Below are 6,961 nucleotides of genomic sequence, written 5' to 3' on the forward strand. Positions count from 1 at the left end.
ATAAACTTAAAGCTATTCTCAGGCATTTTCCCACATTATCCCCTCCAAGATTCCTTCAACAGCTTATTCCTTATTCTGGTATCATTTATTCAAAAATGATAAGTTTTATGGTACAAAAATCACAGATCTCACCCAGTACACATTTGAAGCCCTTCTCAAGATGCGTAAGTTTCTTAATGCGAGAACACATTTGATCCATTGCTGTCCTACATTCTGTATGAAAACAGAATTAAGAAAAAATAGTTTAACGTGGCTGATTATCACAAAGAGGAGCATCGTTAATGCATTTGAATATATAGTAATCTACTTTGCTTCTACTTAGACTTTCTGTTTCCGATAATGGTGTAGTCTATATTCCTCCACTTATGGCCCCTTTGAGTCTATCCATCATTTACATTTGTCAGACTATATAATGCTGAGTGAAGATAACCCACACTCTGAGGGTACACATCTGTAATCCCAGCTTTAAGGTGGTACAGGCGAGAGGATCGATACCAGGCTAATCTCCTTTGTAAAGAAGGTTCCAGGGACAGCCAGGGCAACTGAGTATGACACTGTTTCTTTAAAAACAAAATGCTGAGGGTAAAGAAAAAAGGATGAGTAAAAGGAGGAGGAGGAGAAAGTGGTAGTGTGTTGCACATTTTCATCATTAGGTTGTAACTTGCCTTTGGGCTCTATACTTGCTAAGTGATCTCAGTTCCTTTTGGTTTTAAGAAATTATCAACAGTAAGGACACTTTGTTTTTTATTTTTGTGGGTTTTTTTTTTAAGTAATTGCTTAGCATTGAGGTGTCTTTTTGACAACCTAATCAAGTTTCTCTACATTGAAATTCTTGTAAGATTTGCATTGCTTTCCTTTTTGATTCCTTTTGGACTCAGCATGATTTAAGAATTCCAAGCAGTGCTTGTGATAGCTTTGATTGGACTGAAGACCAATAGGAACGGATAGGTATGTGTATGAGAGACCATTGCTGACAGGCTGTAGACACAGTGGCCAAGAAAGAGTATATGATGAGGTCACTGCCCCCTGGTGGACTCCAGCTGAGAATTTCAGAATATACCTATTATTTCAAAAACAGACCTTCGGAATCTTTCATCAATAAAATTTGAACTCCTGTATGTTCTGAAACTGGTAATTGATTATAATCTGAAGTATTAGGTCTTTCCCAGACAACTAACATTTAAGTCAGAAGTCTTTGCTACACAAGAGAATTTGGCTAGAAAAGATTATTCTTCAATGCTGTGAAATGAAACACAGGAAAGCTAACCAACGCTGGGCGAAGTGATCTCTGCCTAGGCATCAGCATGCCTCCAACTAGAGAACATGAAGGCAAGTGCCATTAATCGCATCATACATTAAAGAACCAGCTAATACCCTATGGGAGAAGACATGCTCTTACTGGTTTATGACAATTCTGCAGCTTCACCTGCTAAATTGCTGCCTTTGTGCAAAGATCTCTGAGAGCTTTAAAGACTTGAGTCTGTGGACAGATCTAAGTTTTCTTATGAAGTAGATTTTTACACTCAAGATTATTTTCCTTCTTCCTAGTTCTAAACTGTGTGCCAGGGAGTTTCAGATTTCCTAGGAATCGCATCAGCATCTACAGAAATTATGAATTTTCAGGATGACTGCTTGAAAAGCATCGTTTTCTCTTCTTTTGTTAACTTCTCTTCCAATCCTTTCCAAAATTTCTCTCTTTTGATAGTTTTTGGTCTCCAAGAAAATTAACTTAATGGCTCTCTAATTTTATGCTAAATTGTCTTGCCTAGCCTGATTTTCTGACTGTCTATGAATGCAAATATCTTTAGGTCCCGGAATTACAAGACTAAGATTGAATGTCACATATTTAACACCTCCTCCCCAGGTCCTAAGAGGTACAGTATTTGAAACTTCCAAAACTAGTTTTGCCATTATATTTTCATATATTCAGGTACTGGAAATCTTACTTTAAGATAAAAGGAAACTCTAAAACTTTTAAGATGAGTAAGGGCATTTCTAAGATATTCTTAAAGAAAATGAGAACATGTGTTGAAGAAAATAAAAACTTGACTATGAGGGAAAATAGATAATTTTATTCACTAAATTGCTACAAATTAATAATATATTTGAATTTTAATTATAATATTCCATCTCAAATATTACTAAATATGCATGAAAGTTACAGCTAACTTTCTTGATGTAGGACATTTTATTAGAATGAATGACTATTATCTCAATTATGAAAACGCAAATTCCAGTGTGGGTGGTCCCATTGAGCCCAGGATTTGCAAGTTATGGCTGCTTATCTTTCTTCCACTTAGATTTGAGCATTAAATGATATCAGTGGGGATTTAAAAACATTATTTTTGCCTCTACAAAACCTGATGTCTTCTGTTGCAATCGTGGGAATTATGCACTCTAAATAATTCTCTGTTTATCTAAAGCAGATAATACTTCAGGCTCTGAGATCTTCACAATGAACTGGGCACAAATAGCAGAGGACCCTACGCCTAGGTCACTCTGTTCAATCATTCATTTCAAGAAGGATTGATAGGATGAAAGGAGGAGGGGTGGGCACATAAGTAAGCAAGGTGCATTCAGTTTTATTTTTCTATTCAAGAAGTAGACACAGAATTACTTTCAGACCACACACCTTGACATATGGCATAACATTTAAAAGCACCATTAACAAAAGATTATACATACTGTGAATATTTGACTTTGCCAGTATATCACCATTAACATGTCTTGCAGAAATGTAAAAATATGCAACCCTGCAAGAACAATAATTACTTTTAACATTCAGTACAATTTGTATGACTAAGATGTATGGATTTTGTTCAATTTCAGGCACCACTTAGACACTACAATAATACACCAACACTTTAAAGAATATTTAAAATAATTTGGAATATTATAAAATTACTTCAAAGGCTTCTTCACGATCCTTTCAATAGGACACCACACACAATGTTCACAGTTAACAATAGTTGAAGAATCATCACAACATTGTACAAAGCAATTAGTGTTGTCATATTTCATGTGCAAACTTTAAAGTCATCTTATGGCATTAACACAATAAAAGTGAAGTATATCAAACATATTAGTATTATTCCCATCAGTACCTATCAATCATATAGAATTCAGCAAATTCTACTTTTATTTTATTTTATTTTGTTTTTTATTTTAGTTTGTTTTGGGTTTTTTTTTTGTTTTGTTTTGTTTTGTTTTGTTTTTCAGGGCAGGGTTTCTCTGTGTGACCCTGATTGTCCTGGAACTCACTCTATAGACCAGGCAGGCCTTGAATTTAGAGATTCACCTGCCTCTGCCTCCCAAGTTCTGGGATTAAAGTTGTGTACCCTCATCCCTATGCAAAATCTATTTTTAATGTTTTATAAATGAGAATCTCCTAAAATGTTTTGCACCAATATTGTACATTACAAGTATGAAATTGATATGCATTTACATGCAATCATAAATGGCAAATGTGTGATTGTGCTCCATTTGGATGAAATAAGATAATGAAGTACAGGCCTACTTTTCAATTATAATTACTCCCACTAGAGACTTTCTAGATTATATTAAATAAAGAGAAAGGTTTGTGCTTTTTTACTTAAATGTGTTTAACATTTATCATGAAAATAACAAACAAAAATGGAAAAATGTGAACTAGATGCTTAAGAAAATGGTAATATCATTAAGATACATCAACTGATCAGGTACATAGTAATATGACCTGGGTCACAGCCACTAAAGAAAAGAGCTCTCGAGTCAAGAGACAGCTTTTAAAGTGTTGTTTTTAATTATGAAATACCTAAAACCTAGGAAATAATAAAGAAGAATAGACTAATGTTATGTGGTTCTATCAATAAAATGGTGTCAATGTTAAAATGGCATTGCTAAACAACTTACTTAGAAAAGTTAAAAGCAAAAGGAGAAATAATAGAGGAGGGAAAAAATGGAAAATTTTTACAGCTTTAAAACCCATCCTCAATCAGTATTTCCATTTATTTTACAAACCTTACTACTCCTCCCAATAGCAGGCTGTCTTTTAGGCCACTAACCAGTTCCCAAATCATGATATGAAGACTTGTTGTGTATGCTAGGTCTTATCTTATGCTTGTCCCACTAGCTCTTATAACTTAACTTGTTTCTTTTCATCTATGTTTTGCCTAGGTTTTCTTTTTAATTTTTTTTTCTTTCTTTCTATATATCTTACTTTTCTGCTGTTTTCATGTCTGGCCGATTAGAGGCTGCCTGGCTTCTGGCTGTGGGCATGTCCCTCTCTTTCTCCCATATTCTTGTCTCATATTCGTCTCCTTCTTCCTGGATTTCTCCTTCTATTTATTCTCTCTGACTGGCAGCCCCACCTACCCATCTCCTACTTAGCTATTGGGCATTTAGCTTTTTATTAGATCAATCAGGTGCCTTAGGCAGATAAGGTGAAACAAATGCAGTGCATCTTCACATAATTAAACAAATATAGCACAAACAAATGTGATACACCTTCACATAAAGTGATATTCTGCAGCATAAACAAATATAGTACATTTTTGCCTCATTAAAATAATATTCCATAACAACTTCCTTTATCTTGATATTTATTATGAACAAGAATCACTTATGAACATGAAAATCTTTTAGGGGTTGGAGACAGCATTTAAGGGCACTTGATGTTCTTTCAGAGGACTGGGATTCTCTTCCCAGAATCCATATGGTGGCTCACAACCAGCTGTACCTCTAGTCTAGGGACCCCACACCCTTTCTGGCCACTGTAGGCTCTGCACACCATGGCACATACACATATATGAAGGCAAAACATTCATATGTAGAAACTAAAATCAAGAGAAATCATGAAAAACTTGTATTTGAAATATCTGAAACAATGTAAATTCTATCCAACCCTGATTATTTTTCTACAACTTCATTTTTATGCAATATTGTGTTTTCAGTTGAAATTTTTAGAAACAAAAGAAATTCCTATAATAAGGAATTTTCAGTTCCTTCTCTAGGGATATAGGAGGTATTTTTATTTGTGGTAAAGGATATATAGAAACAAGAAATGTTAACATTCAAAGAGCTTTCTTTCAAATAAACCAGACAAATTCTCTTACATAGTCAAATATTAATTTATAAACCAAGAATCCCTAAAACATTTTAAATGGTTTGATTTTTAAAGTAAATCAGGGTATGATTTACCCTTGGTGAGTGGATCTGTAAAGTCCATCCTTCCAATAAGCCAAAAGAATGCTTACTAAATACCGATGCTGACTCTCCAAATGAGAGGCATGTCTACAAATAGGCTTCTACTAGATACTGAAGGGATAGTAAAAAGTTCTTTCAATAGATTACCATGGAAAGGTATTGGCATAAATATTGTTGTTAAATCACAAGTAAAGTGGTCTTGGAAGGGCCTGTGCATTAAGAAGGAGATTTAGACTACATGGAAGAAGACAATGTTGTCACAGAGATCAGACCCATTGGTGGAAGGGAAAACAGGAAAAGCCCTACATAGAGGGCCGTGTCTAGAGGAATCCCCAGGACTCTAGAGGTCCTGTTGTCACCAGCCTAAAGTAATTGGTAGTTCTTGTTCCAGAAGTTGCTGGAACAAGGGATCAGAAAAATCATATTTCAATATTTGTCATATAATTAAGGTACTTCAGATTTATCACGATTTGTTTGAAATATATGTAAATTTTAACATTTTATCATCTACTTTATGTTTATCCCTTCCACCCTAAATTGGATGTGGAAAGCAACATTTTTAAAATTAAAACGTCTATTTTGGCATGTGTTTTAGACCATCATCTAAAGAAGGAGACTGGTTTACCATCATGTCTGAAAAAGCCCAAAATCACTTCAAATGCCTAATACTAGGTGTCAAGGCACTAGACGCTAGAAAATGAGGGATGGAGCATCCTTATCAATTGAAAACACATAAGGCGAGATGGACACGTATTCAGGGCTGGTGCCCTTGGAGCGTTTCCAGGCCTTGGGACTGAAGAAGCTGAGATGGGATCCAGAGCAAATCCTGCATTAAGAAGACAGCACTGAAACTCCAGCCACAGCAAAGCTCTTGGGTTTGCAGGGCAGACTACTGGAGAGAACTTCAAACAGGGGAGGAAGCCAAGGGATTTGCTCAGAGAAGTCTTTGTATAGCCAGCAATGCATAAGTTAGCAACAATCTAATCGTGGGATAAAACTCTGGAAAGAATATGAAGGAATGAAGACAATGTCAGTGGCTGGCAATCAGACAGAAAAATCTCAAAGTAAACGGAACAAGGCAAAGAGAGTGCTGTTTCACACACAGAGAGTAATTATCAGGCCTAGTGTGACCCTGCTTCCCTTTCACGCACAAAATCATAAAAATGGAAAAAAAAAAAACATGTCCAAGTAATTTGGTAGAATCCCAAAATAAAGGTCGAAAACATTTATAACAATACAACACATCCAGTCTCTAGTAGGGAAATTTGACTGTCTCGGCTAAGTAATCGGAGAGAATCAGGTGTACATCAGGAGCCATGATTAACAGAAAATCCTCTCAATTGAAACTGCTCTGGGATGAACAAACATGGGAAATATCATGCAGAGTTCTAAAAACTTACAAAACCCATGTGTTCAAAAGATGAAATAGAAACATTAAGTATATAAAAAGTAAGATATATGAATTCTAGAGTTAGTCTGGAATGTCTTAGATGGAAAACTGCATTGGATGTGAAACTAGATTTTGCCATTTTAAACTGAATGCTCTCTTCTAATACTCATAATTTTTAGCAACTTCTAAATTTTGGTAGAAATGGAAACTGGTAACACAAAGGAAGGTGAGACAGCGTGCCTTCTGGCTTACTGGAACTGCCATGACTTTGCTTTACCTGCGTGACTCCTTTGCCCTGATTCATTTCTGGTTTCCCATTGCTTGAGGAATAAAATCTAAATTTTTTGTTTGATATTCAAGATCTATATACACTTGCTAGAATCAGTC

This window comes from Chionomys nivalis, chromosome 18, assembly GCF_950005125.1.
Source record: "Chionomys nivalis chromosome 18, mChiNiv1.1, whole genome shotgun sequence".
NCBI lineage: Eukaryota > Metazoa > Chordata > Mammalia > Rodentia > Cricetidae > Chionomys > Chionomys nivalis.